This window comes from Rhinopithecus bieti, unplaced genomic scaffold (genome assembly GCF_001698545.2).
Source record: "Rhinopithecus bieti isolate Rb0 unplaced genomic scaffold, ASM169854v2 scaffold_83527, whole genome shotgun sequence".
In the NCBI taxonomy this organism is placed as follows: Eukaryota; Metazoa; Chordata; class Mammalia; order Primates; family Cercopithecidae; genus Rhinopithecus; species Rhinopithecus bieti.
In genome coordinates, this window is record NW_016837625.1 from 460,233 (window position 1) to 480,350 (window position 20,118).

General features: G+C 54.4%; 1 protein-coding gene and 1 long non-coding RNA gene across 4 annotated transcripts in view; one reads left to right on the forward strand and one right to left on the reverse strand.

Annotated features, from left to right (window-relative positions):
• IQSEC1 (IQ motif and Sec7 domain ArfGEF 1) overlaps positions 1 to 20,118 on the forward strand; it is a 176,658-nt gene that overhangs the window by 44,205 nt on the left and 112,335 nt on the right. The window lies entirely within an intron of this gene.
• LOC108524784 (uncharacterized) lies at positions 15,023 to 16,349 on the reverse strand. The gene is made up of 3 exons (XR_001884126.1): positions 16,060 to 16,349; positions 15,256 to 15,839; positions 15,023 to 15,130 (listed from the first exon to the last, which is right to left on the reverse strand). It is a non-coding gene; the product is annotated as an uncharacterized LOC108524784 (long non-coding RNA).

A 20,118-nucleotide genomic window follows, 5' to 3' on the forward strand; every position in this document is an offset into this window, starting at 1 on the left:
CTGGGAGCCCACGCTGTCCTCCGAGACCCAACGCTCTTAGCATCCTGGACTTTCATTTTTTCGTTTGGAAAATAGGGGCACCCCAGCACCCCATCCTCAAAAGGCCAGTGCTTCTTGAGAAGGGGGATTCAGGGTTTTGAAGTTCAGCCGACTCGGTGTGTGTGCCTTCCTGTGCCTTGCATGGCTCGGCACCATTGGAAGACTGCAGATATAAATGACAAGTGATTTATTTTGTTTTCAGCCTCCAGAGCTTCAGCTTTAGAGTCAGATAGGCAGAGCTGGGTTTATATATCATCCTGAGTATCTAACCTTAGCATCTGAACCTCAGTTTATTAATTTGTTAAAAATAAATAAATAAATAAAAGGCTGGGGAGATAATAATAACTGCTACTTCATAGGGTGATTGTGCAAAGAACTGAGCTGCATAGATCTCCCCACCCTCCCCTCCCCTGCTCATGTGAGCTCTCAGAGCAGTGAGGGAGGGATGCAGAGACAGGTCATCCAAGTGCGGGGAAGAAATGGCTGCAGTCCAGGCTCAGGGAACGAAGAGGATGCGGGGCAAAAAAGGATGGACTCCTGGAGAAGGGAAGTGTGTCATGCAGAGAAATGATCTAGTTCATATGCCTTCTTCATGGCACAGGCCACTGTGGGAAATTGTTTTCATTTGCTCCCTTGGTTCAGAAGGAAGGCCAGCCCCACCAGGCTCCACAGTTTTGTCCACCAACTCCTCACGTGATGATATCTGGCACAGAGTAAGCCAATCAATGAATGTTGATTGGGTGAAGAAACAAGCCAATGGAAAATTGGCTTCCTAGAGGAGGTGTCCTTTGAGTTGAGCCTTGACAATTGGGTCCTGTTAGGAAACATGGGTCACTACACAAACTCCCTTGCAATGTGGCCTGTGATGGGGCTGTGTGCAGGGTGGGATGGGGTTAAGGCAACTGGGCACCTGGGCTGGTAGCAGGGGGGAGCCCTAACCAGTCCTGGGCCAGAGGGTTGGGGGAGAGAACAGTTTCATGAACCAGAAAGAGAGAGACCTGAGTGCAAACAGCCACCCATCAGGACTGTGGCTGCCGAGGGGCACAGGAAGCAAAGACGGAGCTGAGGGAACAAGTACCCTCACCTACAATTCTCTCCTCCACCTCCTGACCTCCTGCCAGGGCCACTGCTGGCCACCCCATCAGGAACCAGGGGGCAGTGGGAGCCTGGGAGCTGCGATCCTGGACCCAGAGCAGACTGGGGCATGTGGAGAATAACTGGCCAATGCGTGCAGATTTCCTGGCCCAGGGTGGACAGGCCTGGAGATCTGAGAGGGCTCAGGGGTGTTGTGATGGAGTGGGGGCCACTTGGGGGTGTCAGGAAGCTCAATGCAGAGGGAAGATGTCAAAGGGCCTTGCCCACCTCACCCTGGTTTCCCGTGGGTGACAGTCAGCATGGGGGAGTGGGTAGAATAGGAGAGGCTGCATGGATCCCCAGTGAGCAAGGAGGGGTCTCATACTGTCACTTGTAGTTCTCCAGGTAGGAGTTGAGTATAGTGTGCCCATTTTGTGGATGAGACAGGTATGGAACAGTGGCTTGCCCCTTAAGCCAGAGGCAGAAGCTGGAGGGTCTCAAGGCCCTAAGACCACAGACAGTTACATCTCGACAAGCGAGGAGAAGGCACACATTCAGTGAGGCCTAGAGGCCAGACAGGGGCTCATTGACCCTCACTCAGCTTCCAGAGCAGGGGGCACCCTTTCCAGTCCTCATTCCCCCAAGCGGGGTCCCCTTCGACACTGTCTCCCCCTATGCCTGCTGCCTTCCTCAAGTGCACACAGTCTCTGAGCTGTGCCCTGCCCTCAAAGGCCAAGTTCACAATGGCATCAGAGTCTCCCAGGGAACAAATGTGTCCTTTCCTCTGCCTGGGCGGCAGTGACTTCATCCCCAGTGGGCTGTGTGAGTCACTGGACTGAGGTTGGAGGGCCAGCCAGTTCCCTGCACAGCCTGGCTTTGGCCTTGTGGCTGGGGAGATGGAATAGCTGAGGGGGTGAAGGCTTCCATGCAGACCTGCCCTCGCTTCCACTGCTCTTGCTGGGGCTCCCTGTGTCCTACAGGGCAACTGGCACTGAGCACCTAACATATGCCCGGCAGTGCCAGGGGGGTTTTAGGTGACAGCTGGTATTTACTAGTGCACTCTCTGTTTCAGAAACCATTATGAACTCTCACTTCATGGACTGGCCATGCTGTCCTGCAGACAGTGATGTTGAGAGGTTAAGTGTTATACCCAGGGTCACACAGTTCTGTAGTATCCCTCATTCCTCATCACGGCCAGGAGGGCAGAGATTTTTATTCTTATTTTGCAAAGGGACAAACTGAGGCTCTGCAAGAGGAAGTAGCTTGTGTAGAGACAAAGGAGTCAAAGATGAGTAAGGAGTGCCCTGTTCTCAAGGATGAGCCCTTGAAGAAGGCAAAGACAGATAGAGTGTGACATGTCCTCAATGAGTGGATGAATGGGTGGATGGACAAATGGTGGATGGGTGATGGATGGACAGATGGGGTAGATAGATGGATAGATGTGTGGATGGATAGACGGATGGGTGGATGGATGATGGATGGATGGGTGGATGGATGGATGGGTGGGTGGATGGGTGGGTGGATGGGTGGATGGTTGGATGGATTAAGGCTCATTTGCAATGAATTCAAATTTACAATGATATGTAGCAACATATGATATGTGGATGGGTGAATGGACAGATGGATGGATGGGTGGATGGATGGACAGATGGGTGGATGAGTGGATGGGTGGGTGGATAGTTGGGTGGATGGATAGATGGATGGATGGGTGAATGGAGTGATGGATGGATGGATGTGCAGGTGAGGGAACAGATGGATGGATGGGTGGATGAGGGGATAAATGAATAGATGATAGGAAGGAAGATAGATGGATGTGTGAATGGATTAATGAATCTATGGATGATTCATTGGAGAGGAAGGTGTGTGGATGTGTGAATGTATGAATGAGTGGGTAGTGATACAGCGGGCAAGCAGAGGCTGCTTCCACCCACAAGAGACAATGGGAAAACTTCCCCTACTAGGAGGACAGGCCAGATAAACATTTGAATGGAGGCCCTAGTCTGTGTGGCACAGGGAACCGAGGCCAGTATGAAAAGTGATAGGGAAGTAATGTCCAAGGGAGAGTTTCCTTAGGTCAGTGGGGTTCCTTGATGGAATGGGGAAGCTTAAAGAAAAAACAAGGAATGGGGAGCCTTGAAAGGTAGTGAGCTTCACATCACTGGGGGTGTTCAAGCAGAAGCTGGGCAGCTGGGCAGCCAATCCCGCTGCATGCTATGGAGGAGCCCCTGTGGCAGGTGGAGGTCTGCTGTGGTGGCTTGTGAAACGTCCTCTGATGACAAGGAGGGAGAAGAATTTGGGTTTCCGAGTCCCCCAGGGAGGCCACAGCCTTTGTAGAAACCTATCTTGCTTTGGGATGAAAAGTTCTTTCCTGGCTCGGGGAACAGAGAAGCATGCAGCTGCTAATCTTGGTGTGGGAATCCGGCTGGAATCCGAGAGATTTCCCATTCTGCACAGGCCAGGGCAGGGGGCCTGGGGACAGAGCGAGGCTTTGGAGCCCTGGCTCCACCCTCCCTGTTTCTGCCGACAGGTGATGGCCCTCTCTGAGCCTCAGTTTCCCCCTGGTGAAATGGAGGCTCTGCTGCCCACTCTACATGATGCCCAGGGCCCTGCTGGGTGCCAGGTGCTGGGTGCACCTGCCCTTCTGGGGGACTTCCTGGGGGCCGTAGGTGGGGAAAAGTAGATCTGTGAGCGTTGACCTTAATCTGTGAGTCATTATCCCTGGGGGCCCTGCCTGGGAAGCCCCAGCTGCTTGGGCTGGGCTGGGCCTGGGAGCAGCTGGCGGGGACCAGGGTGGGGGCTCAAGCTGGGGCCTCAGTCTGGAAATGCCCTAGACCCAGCCTGGGCCCAGACCCCAAGGCCCTCAGCTGCTCAGAGACTCCAGCCCTTCATCCCACCCCACCCCATCCCTACAGAGAGAAGCCAGCTTACACCCTGACTCCAGCGTGGGCTCTTAGAGCCAGACTGCCAAGGTTCAAATCCCACCTCCACCAATTCCTAGGTCCGTGACCTAGGGTAAGTGACTTCCCCTTATCTGTGTCTCAGTTTCCTCACATGTAAACCAACACGAATCATAAAATCCACTTGATAAGGGCATTGGGAGAACTGGGTGAGTTAGTTCTGGGCCTGAGGAGGGCTTAGGCCAGTTCCCAGGGCTCCACGAGCCCACAGTAGCCTGAGGTGAAACTAAGGCCGGAGGGGGCTGACCACACCCAGCATCAAACAGCAAAGAAGTGGCCCAGCCAGGGCTAGAAACCGTCTCACCCACCAGCTGGAGACCCTCGGGGTCAGCCACTGTCTAGAGGATCAGCCCTGATTTTGTCTTTATTTTGCTTTGTGTCAACCCCAGGCTTTCCCTGGGAGTGAGGTGGCAGAGCAGCCCCTTCCTCCACCCTCATCTTGGCCAGCTGGTTGGTGGGCAGGGCTGCAGGCTTTGGGCTGCGGGGCGGGAGTTGGGTTTAGGCCTCTGGGGAAATGGGGAGGATGTGGGCCCGCCCTCGCCTCCCCGCCCGCCTCCCTCTCTCTGAGCTCGCCTCTCCCATCCCAGACCAGCCTCTGGACGCAGGGCCAGCCCCTGGGCTCCGGCAGCTGAGCTTTTCCTCACCGGCGGACGCCCCTCACCCATCCCGCCCTGAGTGACTCACTGCTCCCCTGGCCTGCAGCCACCACTGTCTCCTGGCAGGAGGCAGGCGCAAGGTTGTGCAGAAGCCACAGGGTCTAGTGTGTGAGGGCCGCTTGGCCAGGAAGGTCTGGAGCAACTAGACAGGACCAGGGCACAGAGGCTGGCTGGCAGATAGTGGGGCCTGTGGCTCAGCTCTGCAGGGGCCAGTGGCAGCTGGTGCCTCCCCTTTCCCCTGACTTTGGGAGCTTTTCTTCCTTCTTCCCACCATGAAGAAGGAAGGGACCTGAGAATCTGTGAAGAGAGCCGGTCCCCGGCCAGGAGACGCTGGGTGGTGGGGCAGTGGTGGTGGGCCCCTCGGCCACTCGCTCCTCCACCGAGCCAGGCATGAAGGGGGATGGCAGTGCCGTGTGGAGCCTTATGTGGAAGTACTGCATCTCTGTGAGGACACTCAGGTACCGGGATGCATGCGTGGCTGCTCTGCCTGGCTGTCGACTGTTGGGCTGGACGGTTTGCATGGCTGTACAGGGTCCAGGAAGGAGCTGGGATGGAGGCAACTGGAGCAACTTTCAGTCTCTGGTGAAGCGGGAGGAAGAGAGTGGAACCATGGCCAGGGGTTGTGCAGCATTTGCCTGGGACCCAGAGCACCCATTCAGGAAAGGAACACCAGGGGCAGGTACAGCGTGTGTTACATAACATGCTGGCACAGGGCACAGCTGTGTGATCCTGGCCCTGCCCCACAGCCTCTCTGAGCCTGTTACCCACCAGTGAAATGGGGCTCACATTTGTCCCTTCAGCGCTTGGTGTAGTGATTCCTTCGTGTGACTGTAAATGTCAGTCACTGAGTGGCTGAGGGCTCAACCCGGACTCAGGCACCAGGCTGCCCGGGTTTAATGCTGGCTTTGGCATTGTTAGTGGTATGAAGTGGCTTCACTTCTCTAGTCAAAGTTTTCCATCTGCAGATACTTTCAGGATTGTTGTGAGGATTTAGTGAGGTAATACATACTAAGATCAGGGCCCGGCGTGGCGCCAGCATGCAGTCAGTGTTGGATACGATGACCCTTGCCGTTGAGCTTTCTCCCCAGCTGGACAGCTGTTGGGGGCGGTGGGGGTGTCTGGAATGGTGCCTGCATGATGGGAATGAAAGGGTGGAGCAGAGCTCCTTGGCCCTCTGGGGAGGGGACACCACCCGTGATCGTTCCAGCCTCTGCAGCTGTCAGAAGGAAGGAGACAGGGGCTCAGGAAGCCAGGTCCCATGTGATCTTAGGCAAGGCTGGGGTCTCCTCATCTGTAAAGGGGAACTACATAGGGCTAGAATTTGTATATGGAAGGGCTTAGAGGCAGCCACCTATTTGGAAGATGTGTTTGTACTTGGATACCACCTAAGGGCGTATTTTTTTATTTAAAAGGGTGGACTTGCAACAGGTACGGGATTGAAAGATTGTCCCTCTTTCTGCCCTATCTGGTGTATAAACTTTATAAACATTCCTTCCTTCCTTCCTTCCTTCCTTCCTTCCTTCCTTCCTTCCTTCCTTCCTTCCTTTTGCCTTTCTTCTATTTATCCTTCTTTCCTTGTTTCTTTCCTTTCTTCTTTCCGTCCCCAAATACTTGTGACAGCTTACAGAAAATACCTGAAATAAAATAATTAATAAAAAACATCACAAGCCAGGCATGGTGGTGCGTTTCTCTAGTCCCAGCTACTCTGGAGGCTGAGGCAGGAGGAATGCTTGAGCCCAGTTCAAGGGTAGTGTGCGATGATCATGCCTGTGAATAGCCACTGCACTCCAGCCTGAGCAACACAGTAAGACCTCATCTCTAAAAAAAAAGAATCCAGNGAAAGATTGTCCCTCTTTCTGCCCTATCTGTGTATAAACTTTATAAACATTCCTTCCTTCCTTCCTTCCTTCCTTCCTTCCTTCCTTCCTTCCTTCCTTCCTTCCTTTTGCCTTTCTTCTATTTATCCTTCTTTCCTTGTTTCTTTCCTTTCTTCTTTCCGTCCCCAAATACTTGTGACAGCTTACAGAAAATACCTGAAATAAAATAATTAATAAAAAACATCACAAGCCAGGCATGGTGGTGCGTTTCTCTAGTCCCAGCTACTCTGGAGGCTGAGGCAGGAGGAATGCTTGAGCCCAGTTCAAGGGTAGTGTGCGATGATCATGCCTGTGAATAGCCACTGCACTCCAGCCTGAGCAACACAGTAAGACCTCATCTCTAAAAAAAAAGAATCCAGAGTGGGAAAAGCACAATTTAGAATAGGATGTCATGAGCTAGGGTAGAAAAATAGAACAGAACAGATATATACAGGGTCCTGAGGTTCTTCTGTTGGTGCAAAAATTGCCAAGTTTCCTGGCAGCCAAAGGGAAAGGGGAAACCCAGCCACGCAGTTTACTCTCACTGTAATAAGAAACTATAATTACAGTGGCCATAGTTGTCTCTGCTGCTGGGTGAGAGTGTCTGGGGCCCTGGGCCTCAGCCTCAATGGCAGGCCTTGGGCCTGGGCAGGTTTGAGGGAGCAGGGCAGACAGTGAGGGCTGAAGTGTTCTCTTGGGACGAGGATGCCGGCTGGCTGTGGGAAAGGAGAGAGGCAGAGTTCAGCCCTGGATTGAGTCAGCGGCTGCCTGCCCCTGCCCCAGACCCCAGGATAGACCTCCTGGGTGGGTGACTTGGGAGCTGGGCCAGGTGGTGGGTGAGTCCTGGACTTCGGTGAGTGCTCCATGTGCTTTTCCTTGTGACCACAGCTGTATTTTCCTGAGTCCCGTTCTGTCCCAAGGTTTCCAGGGATTGGCACTTTGGAAACCTCAGGGCTTGTTGACGGAATGCAGAGGGTTCAGCACTGGGAGACCCGCCATGCCCTGTCCAAGGGTGATTCGCTCGTTCCCTCTTGGCTGCCGTTTGCCCACATGGTCTGTAGGAGAAGCAGCAGCGCCTCACAGAGGCTGACATACTGGCCTCTCTGTGCCTCAGTCTCCTCATCCACGAAGTGTGGGGATGATGGCATGGCCACCTGACAGGGCTGTGGGGCGGGGCCTTACAGGAGGGTTTGTGGCTGTCAAGTGGTGATGGGCAGGTAGCTTCACGGGGGTGTCACGAGCACTGGCAGGTGGCCTCTTCACCACCAATGAGAGGAGAGTGGCGGGGTGGGTGTGGGCACCATAATTGGCACTGGGTTTGCCCCAAACCCACTCTTAACACCCATAAGTGCCAGGCATCCCTGTGGTTAGCTGGGGAGGATGGGCCTTGGGCTCCAAGAGAAGCACTCTGCCCTCCTGACCCCTACCCCATTCTGTTGAGAGTCCCCGAAAGGACTAAGGCCACGCCCCAACCAGCCAGCCAGCCAGGAGCAGGCCCTCTGCGGATCCCAGCCCCCTTGGCTGCCAGGGAAGCCCTGAGTCAGCAGGTCTGTGGCCTGAGGCGGAGCTGCCGGCGGCCACAGGGACAGATTGGAGGGTTGTGATCGGACAGCGCATAGTTTTCCACTTGCGTCTTCAGATTCCCCTCCGAGTGAGCCTATTGCCCCTGGCTGGGTCCCATTCACATCTGGAAAAGCGAGAGGTGTGTGTGGAGCAGCTGTGGGCCTGCCAGCCCTGGCCCTCTGCCTAGGGGTTTGGTGATTGCAGTTAAGGAGCCAGGAAAAGGGTCTCTGGAACTTTGGCCCGAGGACTCTGAGAGGGATGATCCTGGCTGCAGGCTGTATCCTGGACAGAACAACTTGGGAGCTGGGCACCCCAGGGTTTAGAGCCCACAACGGTAGGTTGTGAGATGTGCAGCCCTCAGGCAAGTGCTAAACCTCTCTGGGCTTGTTTCCTCACCTGTAGAGTGCGGGGGGAGCCATGACAGCTGAGCGGGCTTCTTGGCAGGTCACCACTGGGTTCTGTTGGCTTGGCATCCAGCAGGGTGCATGGTTGTGGCATCCACTCCTTGTCCTCTGAGTCTCAGCATGGGGGTTGGGGCGCATGATGAAGTGGGAGGCACACAGGCTCAGAAGTCAGGCCGACCTGAGTTCAAAATTGGGTTCAGCCCCTTCCTACCTTGAAAGTCACTTTTAGAGATGTTCTGAAGCTTCCATGAGATGATGCCTGGAAGCCTGCCCTGGCTGCAGTAGGTGCTGCTGAGGCGTTGGCTGTTTGTATAACAGGCAGCCTCCCTGAGCCTTTGTTTCCCCACCTGTGAGATACATGTGGGGATACAGTAGTTCTGGAGGGTGGATGAGACCCTTTAACAAGCTCCCCGCCCCTTACCTCCCTGCTTCTTCCCTGGCAGGCCTTTCTCTGGGCACTCACCTCTGGGCCCCTGGCAGACAAAGGCCTTGCTCTGGGTACAAGGCAGTGCCCTGATAAATCCACAGCCCCTCTCAGGTCAGGCAGGAAGATCACTTTTGCATCTGGCATTATATTGGAAAAGAAAGATCGTTTTGTGCCTTGAGAGCCAATGGGGCGTTTGAGCCTCTTGATGGGCCAGGGCAGCTCGCCTGGAACACATGGGGCCCAGGGTGCTGGTTGGTGAGGAGTGGGGTGGCCTTGGCTGCCCTGGCCCTGCCCCCATCTGCCTTCCCACCGTGGCTGCATCTGGGCAGGAGGGCCGTGAGCAGCTCAGCTGGCAGCCAGTCTTTGAGAGCTTCCAGGGAGCTTCCTGGACAATTAGCCATCTGATGCCTCTCTGCAGGAGGGCCAGAGGGTGTTCCTCTTGGGACAGAGCACTCACCACCTCCCAGCCTGGGCCATGCCTAGGCAGCTCTGATGCAAGGACATTTGTTCCCACTTGGAACTGGCACCATCCTTCCTACGGTGCCCGCTGCCACCCACCCACACACTGAAGGGGCCTGGCCCTGCGCTCTGAGCCTCATGACCCATCTGCTCCCCACCTCTGGACAGACTGCAGAGACCAGAACTCCTTGAGGCTGAGGAAGGGGTCACCAACCTCCTCCTACTTACCCACACCTTCTGGACACACCCTGGCCTGTGCCGTCTATCTCCGGGAAGAGCCCAGAGCTGAGTTTAGGATGGGCAGGAGGTCCTGGGCAGAGCAGAGCAGAGCCGCCACTTCTCTGGCTCCGGGCACTGCCTGGAGCACACATAAATTCCCTCATGGCTGCTTTCCCCTTTCACTCATGGGCCTCACCATTGCCTCAGCCCTGCCAGCCTCACCTCCCTCTCCTCAGTTTCCATCTCTGCTGGTGGCTGCCGCCCCCTCTCCCTGCATTGAGTCTTTGTGCAGGGGGTGAAGACCTACTCTGTGCCTGGCACTGTGCCAAGTGCTAACTATGTGTTCCCACATCCAGCCAGCTAGCGCCCACCCTGTGAGGGGCACTGTCCCACAGCACAGAGGAGGACCTGAGTCCAAGGCTTTGCGTTATTGGTTTCCTCACTGGAGTTGTGGATGAGGCTCTTCTTGGCAAGCACCGCAGGGCAGCACTTGTTGCCAAGAGCTCACAGCCCAACAGCAAGGCGGCATGGGCATGAGCCACTCTGGCGCATGGGAAGAGGCTTTCTTCCACTGGTCAGCAAGCAGTTTGCTGAGCACCTATTGGGTGCTGACGCAGGCTAGACCCTGGGGATACAGCAGTGAGTGAGGGGAACACTTGGGCCTTCTGGAGCAGATAGATGTTCAGGTGAGAGAGAAACGATAAAAAGAAAATAAACAAATGAAGATGCCTTCAGGCAAGGATCAGTGCCAAGAAGATAAAACTGGGAGGGATGATGGAGTGATCAGGGGAGAGGGAGCCACATGGCCTGGGGAGGTCAAGAAAGGCCTCTCCCAGTGGCGATCAGTGGACGAATAGATAAACACAAGGTGGTCTGTCCATAGCGTGGAGTATTATTCAGCCATAAAAAGGAATGAAGTTCTGGCACATGTTACAGCACAGGTGAACCTTGAGGACATCATGCTAAGTGAAAGAAGCCAGACACGAAAGACCACAAAGCGTATGGTCCCGTTTCTAGGAAATGTCCAGAACAGGCACATCTGTAGAGACAGGAGGTAGGTTTGTGGTGATCCAGGGCTGGGGAGGGGTTCTTTTTGAGTGATGAAAATGCTCTAAACATAGATAGTGGTGATGGTTACACCCCTCTGGGAATATACTATTAATTAAATCATTGAACTATGCAATTTAAATGGGCGAGTTATATGGTGTGTGAATTATATCTTAATAAGACTGTTTGAAAAGAAAACAAAGGCCTGTCTGCGGCGGTGGCCTTGTGTTGAGAGTGACAGGGAGGAGTGAGTTTGTAAGGACCTTGGGGAAGAGCGGGCAGAGAGAGCAGCCAGTGTAAGGACCCTGAGGTCTGTGTGCACCTGCAGGAGAAGCATGGAGGAGGAGGCCGGCAGGGGTCGGGAGGGAGGGAGGGAGGAGCAGTCACCGTGGTGGCAGGGCCAGATCCTGGAGAGGCCTTGAAAGTTGACTGGGGTGGGGGAGCCATGGCTGGGTAACATCACTGTGCTTTCTGTTTTAAAACCGTCACCCGGACTGCTGTGAGGAAATGAGACTGTGGAGAGGGAGTGGTGGGGCATTGGGGGCAGGGAAGGCCGGTTGAGATGTGGCGGCCGGCCACTGTTTAGATGAGAGATGACAATTGAGACCCAAAGAGGGAGACAGACAGACTGGCCGGCGGTCGCACTGGGAATTCAGACAGGGACAGAGTACTCCTGGCGGGGAGGAGGCTTCCTGGAGGAGGGGCCTGGGCCTGGACACTGGGAATGTCAGGATGGGCTGGTGGTGGCTCTCTAGATGGCACCCCTATGGGGGATGTGGGGTACCTGCCTGGCCATGGGGAGACAAGGCTGGCCACCCTACCCTGGCACCAACCCTGGGTACCCTTTGGGCCCAAGCTAAGTAAGTAGGGCACCCTCTCTCCAGGGACCCCGTCACACTGCCTTTGTGCTGCCGGCTCCAGCTGGCCCTCCATGAGAGTGCAGTGCCCGTGTGGCCAGAGATCCAGCAGGGGCCTGGCACTCTGAACAAACCAGCCTGCCTGGAACTTAAGTGGCCCTGAAACACAATCAGCCACCAGAGACTAGCCAGGGAGGTGGTTGTATTATTTATTAACTGGGGCTTGCCCAGTGAAGCCATTTGGGCTTGCCAGACCTGGAAGAAGCCCCCTCAGCAGTGCCTGGGGGCCTTTTGGAGAGCAGGTGGGTGGGGGCCCCAGGGTGCCTGGCACCCTCTCCCCTGGGTGTGGTTTCCTGGATGCCGACTGAGCAGGGAGGAAGTCAGACGTCAGGACCTGCTGTGGGGATGGACCCACAGCTCATCCCCTGGGGCCGCAGAGGCAGGCCAGCTGCTGGGGTTCCAGGGACACCTCCGCCCCCTCCACTTTGAGACTGTGAGTACCACCCACCTGGCCCGGGGAGGGGACCTCGGCAGCCCTGAGAAACCTGTGAGGGGCTGGCGACTGTCAGGGCAGCCTGCTGTGGTGGGGGTCTTGGGGGCTGTCGTCAGAGTTTTCACTGTTTCTCAGAGGTGTATTCTGTGACCGATTTCTCACTGCCAGGAATGCACACAGGCCCGCCCTGGGCCCAGGAACACCAGGTGTTTCCCCACAGCAGCAAGGGGAAGTTATTTAGCTCACATGCGCATTAGACCAGCTCCAGACCCTGTTAGGACTGAGAACCAGGGCCCCACAGCCCACCTGGATGGCTGGGAGTGTTGGGTCTCTGCCTAGGGCCCTCACAACCATCCTGAGAAAGATGGACTTTTGACAATGCCCAGTTTACAGCCAAGTAAACTGAGGCCCTCAGAAGTCACACACCAGTCAGAAGTCCTCAGAGGCCCTCAGAAGTCACACAGTTGCCCAGGGCTCTTAGAGCATAGTTGGTGTGTTTCCTTCCCACACTGCTGCTCCCCCAACCCCATGGTGCATAAACTTTGAGCAAATGGAGTTTTACGACTGAGGGAACACAAGGCTTCCCCAAGCTTTGCTGAGGAGACACTGCCTTGCACAAGTCTTCCCTGCCCCAGGCTCCCTGGGGCCATTTCCCATCTGGCAGTGCCCCAGTGTGTGTCCCCCCAGGAGACCCTTGACCCACTGACAAGTTGAGTTTCTTTCTGAAATGATCCAGAGTAGAACCTTGAGGATCTGCAGATCCCTGGGGCTGGGAGGGTGTTGGGGGATGGTCTCTGGGTTCTGAGCTGTAACTCCTGAGCCCGACCTCTTGGGGTCCTTGGGCCAACAGCCCCTGGCTCACTGGGGTCATCGGGGAATTCTACAGATGGGTCAGAGGAAGCTTTTGCCGACCCAGCCTCGGGGAGCAGTCTGGGAGCTCTCACTCCTGTTAGCCAAGCCTCCCCCATCCCAGCCCTGGCTCTTGGGGGCAGGCAAGATGGAGAGCCCTTTCCTTAGGCCTGGAGCCCAACCCGTGGCAGATGGAAAAAGTGAGGCCCAGTGATAAAGAAGTAATGGGCACCTTCACTCCTGGCCCCACGCTGCAGACAGAAGGCTGCTCAGTGCCCTGAGGGGTCAGTCACTCTGTCTCAAATCCCAGCTCCCCAGTGTGTCTCAGCCATGTGACATGGAACAGATGTCCCAACATCTCTGGGCCTGGGTTTCCATATAACCCACGGTGAAAGTCCTCCCTTCCGGGGCTGTTGTGAGGCTTACATGGGGAAGCAGGCCTCAGTGGGGAATCTCCCTGTAGGCGTAGGTGACTCCGGATTCCCATCTCACTGAGAGATTTACCAGGGCACAGTGCCCCTCAGGCTGGGTTAGGGGAGGCTTGATGACCCTAGTGAACCAGGGGCTGTTGGCCCAAGAACCCCAAGAGGTCGGGCTCAGGGGTTACAGCTGAGTCCAGGGCTCTGGCCTCCAGCTCAGCTACCTCCAGCAGCAACCTGCCTTTGTTGGACTCCAGGGTGCAAGCTGGGGAGCCTGGCCAGATGGCTGCCCACACCTGTGTTCAAGGCCCAGCAGAGGCACAGGGCAGAGCAGGGCCCCTGCTGCCTGCCTGGGGACCTCAGGGGAGCCCATCCTGAGGCCTCGTGTCCTTACCTGTGAAATGGCCAGGTGTAACCAGGAGCCTTTAAGCACTCCATGACTTTGTGCAGAGTTTCATGCACATCATTCATTCGTTAATTTAGTCATTTGACAAACATTTATTGGGTACCTACTGTGTACCAAGCACTGTCTTGTCTCTGAGAGTACAAAGGTGATAAACCAGATAAACCATCCCTGCCCTTCTTGGTGTTGGGGAGTTAAGCGATATATGACTAACGCAATGCATGCATGATAGGTCATGGTGGGGACATGTTCTGTGAAGGCGAGTAGGGCAGAGGAAGGAGATAGGCAAAAAGGAGGGGTAAGCGGTTGGTTGTATTTTATTTTTTTAAATTTATTTACTTATTTATTTATTTTTTGAGACGGAGTCTCACTCTGTCGCCCAGGCTGGAGTGCAGTGGCGCAATCTCGGCTCACTGCAAGCTCCACCTCCAGGGTTCACGCCATTCTCCTGCCTCAGCCTCCTGAGTAGCTGGGACTACAGGCACCCGCTACCACGCTCTAGGGCTAATTTTTTGTATTTTTAGTAGAGATGGAGTTTTACTGTGTTAGCCAGAATGGTCTCGATCTCCTGACCTCATGATCCACCCACCTCGGCCTCCCAAAGTGCTGGGATTACAGGCGTGAGCCACCGCGGCTGGCTGGTTGTATTTCATTTTAATGGACACATGTCAGCTATTAAAAAACACCTGCAGGCCATCAGGCAGCTGAGGGAAGGTTGGAGGGTCCACACTGTGGCCTTCACTCCCTGAGTCCCTTGTGGGTCAGGCCAGTGTGAGCTGTCCTCTGACCTGCTTGCAAGGGTGAGCTCATTAGCCCCATCTGAGGGACTTGCAAACCAATGCCCAGAAATCCCAACCAGTGTAACTCCAGTGGCTTCTGGGAAAGAGGTGAGAGGACCCCGCCGGCAGAGTGGATATCTGAACTGTACTCAGTGTGTGGGAGCATCGAGGTGGTTATCAGCTGGGCCTGGGGTGTGGTCAGGCTGTGGTTAACAGCCCAGACCTTGGGAGGCCAGGGCAGGCAGATCACTTGAGGTCAGGAGATCGAGACCAGCCTGGCCAATATGGTGAAACCCCGTCTCTACTAAAAATACAAAAATTAGCCGGGCATGGTGGCGGGCGCCTGTAATCCCAGCTACTGGAGGGGCTGAGGTGGAGAATTGCTTGAACCTGGGAGGCGGAGGTTGCAGTGAACCTAGGTCATGCCACTGCACTCCAGCCTTGGAGACAGAGCAAGACTATCTCAAACAAACAAACAAAACAAAACAAAACAAAAGCCCAGACTTTGGTGGGAGTTTCTGTTCTGCTGCTTTCGTAGCTAATGTGACCTGGGGTGTGTTGGGTGCCATCTCTGAGCTTCAGTCGGTCAGTGAGGGCTCTCTTAGTTGCAAGTGACAGAAAATCCGAACCTATCAGGCATAAGCAGAAAAGGGGTTTCGTTGCCTCCTGGAACTGCAAAGTCTAGAGGGTAACTAGCTTCAGGAATGGCTGAATCGCAGCGTTCATTTATGCATTTGGACTCTTCAGCTCTTACCTCTGCTTTCCTCCCTACTGTCTTCACTGTGAGGCAGGCCCTCTCCATGTGGGCATCCCTGGCTCTGTGCCCGGCATGTAGCAAGTGCTCAGAAAACATTAGACATTTCCTTTCATTCGGTCGTCGCCAGCCCTGTGACAGGCCAGCTGCAGGGCCCAGGCTGTGGTGAGCAACACATCATTTCTGTCTTGGGGATGTTCACAGTACTCTGTGGGAGAAGGGACTAGAAAAGAGGAAATGACTACACAGGGCATTCAGGGCTGAGAAGGGGGTGAGCTCTGAGGCCTGTGGGAGCCCAGAGGAGGGACAATGGAGTTTTTATCTGAAGGGGTTCCCCGAAGGCTTCCTGGAGGAGGCGGCAGATGAGCTAGATTTTAGGAACAATGGAGGAGGTGGCCTGGTGAGTGGCAACTGAGGGAGCAGGGGCCTAGGGTCGGGTTCAGGACTCATACCCAGTGGGGCTGACCTGGCTGTGCTAGGTTCTTGGAAGTCCTGGCTGAACTCAGAGAATTGGTTCTTGGGCCGTGCTGGGGGTGGAGGCGAGTAAGCCTACATGTAGGTGAAAGGTAGCCCCAGCAGCAAGGCTGTAAGGAAAAGAGAGAATGAGCACTTAGTGAACACCTACTGTGTGCCACATACCCTCCATATGTTGCCTTATTCTGGCCACTCCACAGCCTCTGGTGGTGCCTCATGCCCACTTTGCAGAGAATGAGCCAGAGGTTCTGATCAGGTGCTGGAACAAACCACCCTTCTAAGTGAGTGCAGGAAACCATTTCCCCCATGAACTTAGAATTTGAGACTCACTCATTGGCCAGGCCGTCGAGAGGCTGCTGGGATGCTACCCATGGCATGGCAGGGACAGATGGGGAAGTCACCGTGTTCAAAACAGTCATGTGTTGAAACACCTCCCCAGCCTCTGATCTACCGGTAGTGGCAGCGGAAGCAAACAGCAAATCTGAAACCTGATGCCTACAAAACAGGAGTGTGAAGTGTGACACCAGAGGCCCCCACACAGAAGTGGGTGTGGACGGCCACCTGCCTGTGAGCAACCAGGGGAAGCCAGCTTGGTGCTGAGTTGACACAGTGAATGTTAAAAAGACTTCTAAGCTGGTCCCAGTGTATTCACACATAGTTGAGAAAGGCCAGGGAGGATAACAAGGGCTAGATTATAGGGTCAGCTCCCTAGAGTTGCTGTAACCCCCTGGGCAGCTCCCTTTACTTCTCTGAGCTTCAGTGACTTCCTCTGTAAGTGAGGATAACATTTCCCAGAGTGAGGATTAAATAACACCATACATGGACATGCCCATAGTCGATGACCTAGCAATGGCTTAATGAGTATCAGTGATGATTATCCCCAAGTAAAATAAATTTGAATTTAAAATTTTAAAATGGTCATTTTGCATCCATGGACTTGAGCCAAATGGGAAATGGTTTGGTTCAGCCTCTAAGCCCCTACGGGTAGGCACTAGGTCTTTCAGCCCTGTGTCTGCTGGTACGCCTGGGGTTCAGGAAATGCACATGGTGTGTTAAAACCAAGTTTGAATTTGTCAAATCCCAAGTCAGTCCAGGATGTTCATTTCTTAAATGATACAGTGAGACAAAGTTTTTTGAAGATGAAAAAGAAAAACAAAGTGAATTTCACTCTGGGGAAATAAGCAGAGTGATGGAGGTAGATGCCACTGACAGAATGGAGGAAGCGTGGGGAGGCTTCCCGGAGGAGGCAAGCTCTAGTCAGCAGGCACCGGTCAAGTGGGGAGTGGAGGAGAGTTTGGGTAGAAACTGTATGTCGAGTCCCCATGGTGTGTTTGGGAAACAGCAGTCTTGGGTGATACCTGTCTGGGAGGGATGAGGGCCAGAGTTCAGGACAAAAAGGAAGGCAAGTGAGACCCAGAGCCCAGGGTGCTGGCCTCTCCCTGCAGGCACAGAGGAGCTGTCAGGAGCTTTTGAGCAGGGATTTTTATTAACCAGTATTTGGTTGATTAAAAAAAAGAGGTACCTCAGACTGGCTTGACTGGCTTAAGGCAAAGGCTGAATTTATTGCCTTCTGTTTCTGAAACAGACAGGACTTCAGGTACAGTTGGATTTGGGGGCTCAAACCATGACTACAGACACCGGCCTCTTTTTCTCTTCTTCTATCTCTTTGACTTCATTCCCAGACAGCCTTTCTGCCCAGATGGCCTCCACAGCTCCAGGCTGGCAATTGTCATATCCAGGCAGAAACTGTTCTGACAGAATCAACTCTCCCTGGTTAGCTTAGACCACATACCCATCTCTGGACCAGTCACTTGAGCAGGGGGGATGAGCTACTGTCTCTGATAGACCAAGCTTGGTACTGCATTCAGCCCTGGAGGTAGCTCACCCAAATTAGATGGACTGGGAATGGAGGATTGGGTTCCCCAAAGAAAATTGGGGTGTCTTACCAAAAGTGAGAATGGAGGCTGGTCAGGCAGAAACATCCTGCATCCACCACTGCGACCTGCTAAGACTTGTGGGCTGGTCGATCCACTAGTGTGATCTGCTAAGACCTGACGGCTGGCCAGTCCACCACTGTGACCTGCTAAGACCTGCCGGCTGGCCAGTCCACCACTATGACCTGCTAAGACCTGCCGGCTGGCCAGTTCACCGCTGTGACCTGCTAAGACCTGACGGCTGGCCAGCTGAGCCATGTGATCTGCCATACATCATCCCTTCGGGTCAGCCCCATGAGGTAGAGTTTGTTATGATCCTTGTTTTGCAGATGAGAAAACTGAGGCTTAGAGCGACACAGTCACTTGCCAAAGGTCACACGGTTAGTAAATGTCCTCAAATCCCAAATCAGCTTGACCTGAAGCCCAGAATCTTAACCATGTGCTCCACTGCCTTACAGCAATCAGCGAAGGATGATGCCTAGGCAGCTTGGATGGAGGATAGGCTGGCAGAGGAGACTGGAGGCAGAGGATGGGAGTAGGAGGCAGGTGCCACACTGGCAGAGAGGAGGGATCCTAAGACATAGAGCTGTGGTGTGCTAAGGCCTGGCTCTCAACGCACTGTCAGTTTCACTTTTGTTGTTGTTTCCTTATATAGATAAGATAGCTGATATCTAATCAGCAAAGTACACACACACACACACATATATATACACACATACTAATTATTATGCTTACTGGTTTCTGCTTGGGGTGATCTTGGCAGGAGGATGTGAGGGATGAGGGTCCTGAGCCTGGAAGCTGGAGTTACGCTTGGGCTGAGGACACCTGGGGCATTTCTGGGGGAGTCTCCCGGGGAAGTGGTCAAAGGGAGTTGGCCGCCCACCTGGCTCAGGGCCAGGGCAGAGAGCAGATAGGATGGGGAAACAGCCATTCTGCACTTCCCTTTTCAGCCCTAAGGCTTCTCAGGCAAGGTCCCGCCTCCGTGATGACATTACAGCATGTCAGAAATCAGCCTGCCCACACCCTCACGACACAAAGGGGAAGTCAAGACAGCAGGCCACTTTAGCTTCACCGCCACCACATGGAGAGGTGTGGCAGTCTGGGCACCCATCCTGGATTGGCTGTCGCCGCACTGTGTGACCTAGGGCGAGTCACCAGGCCTCTCTGGGCCTCAGTTTGACATCTGCAAAATAGACCTATGAAGACAGAGCAGGCACATGAACAAACCTTTGCGAGTGACCTGACCCAGTGCCAGGCACTTCACGGGCTGTCAGGATTCCTTCCCTGTGTGGTGATCTCTCGGAATCACAGCCTTGGAACCCTGGAGGGGAGAAGGGCTGTCGATCTCAGAAAGGCAGGCCAAGACCCAGCTTTGCGGTATACAAGCCACGTGGCCTTGCGCAAGTCACTTCACTTCTCTGGGCCTCCATTGCCTTATCTGGAAAATGGCTTAATAACTACCCCCTCATGCACGAATGAGAGGGTTAACCGAAAGGTTAGCCCCGGATGGGTTTTGCTGGCACATCTGGTTCCCACTGGGTTAGCCGGATAGCCCCTCCTCTGTGAGCTTGGCTCCTGCCCTGGAGCCAGATCAACAGCGTTGTTCTACCAATAATTCAACCAACTAACATCAACTGTGTGCCCAGCACCGCTCAAAGCAGCGAGGACACCAGTGTGAGACCCCCTCCCTCACAGAGCTGGCATTTGGGGGTTGAGGGAGACAGACAGGTGACAAGTAAACAAACAAACAAGAGCATTTCCAACATCACAGTCACAAAAACGAAGCAGGAGGCTGCGGTGGGGAGCTACTTGGTGCTGGTCAGTAAGGGCCTCCCTGAAGAGGGGACCTTAGGGCAAGAAGGAGGTGGCCAGCAAAGATGGGGACTGGCCTGGTGGCAGAGAAAAGAGGAGTGTGGACAGCCCTCTGGGGATTCAGGCTCAAAGGACAGAGGGTTTGGAGGCTAATGGCAGCACCCTCAGAGAGGACGTCTGGGCAGGCGTGGACAGTGGACAGCCTGACGGTCGCTGGTGGAGGATGCTTACCTCATTCCCTAGACATTTGCTGGAGGAAGAGTCAGTTGAGGCTCACCTCTGAGCTTCGATGCGGGAGGGAGAGGTGTCCAGCTTGGCCTCAGACCCCAGACTGAGGGTGACAAGGTGGTGATGGTAGTGGACGGGCATAGCCAGGAGAGGCATCTACGTTCAGTACCAAACTTCAGAACTGCTAAGAAGTACCTAAGTAACCCCGTTTCATCTTTAGGTAAAGACACTCAGAAGGCCAGGCACCAGGCCCCTCCTTGGGGTTCCTGGGGTGGGCTTATGGATGGGTAATTCCTCTGCTCTCTCACCTGTCTTCCTAGAGGAGTGCAGGCTTAGAAGGTCAGAGCTGCAAGGACTTTGAGAAATCACCAAGCTGTCCTCCCATAGGACAGGGAATTCTGTGACCTTGGTCTGG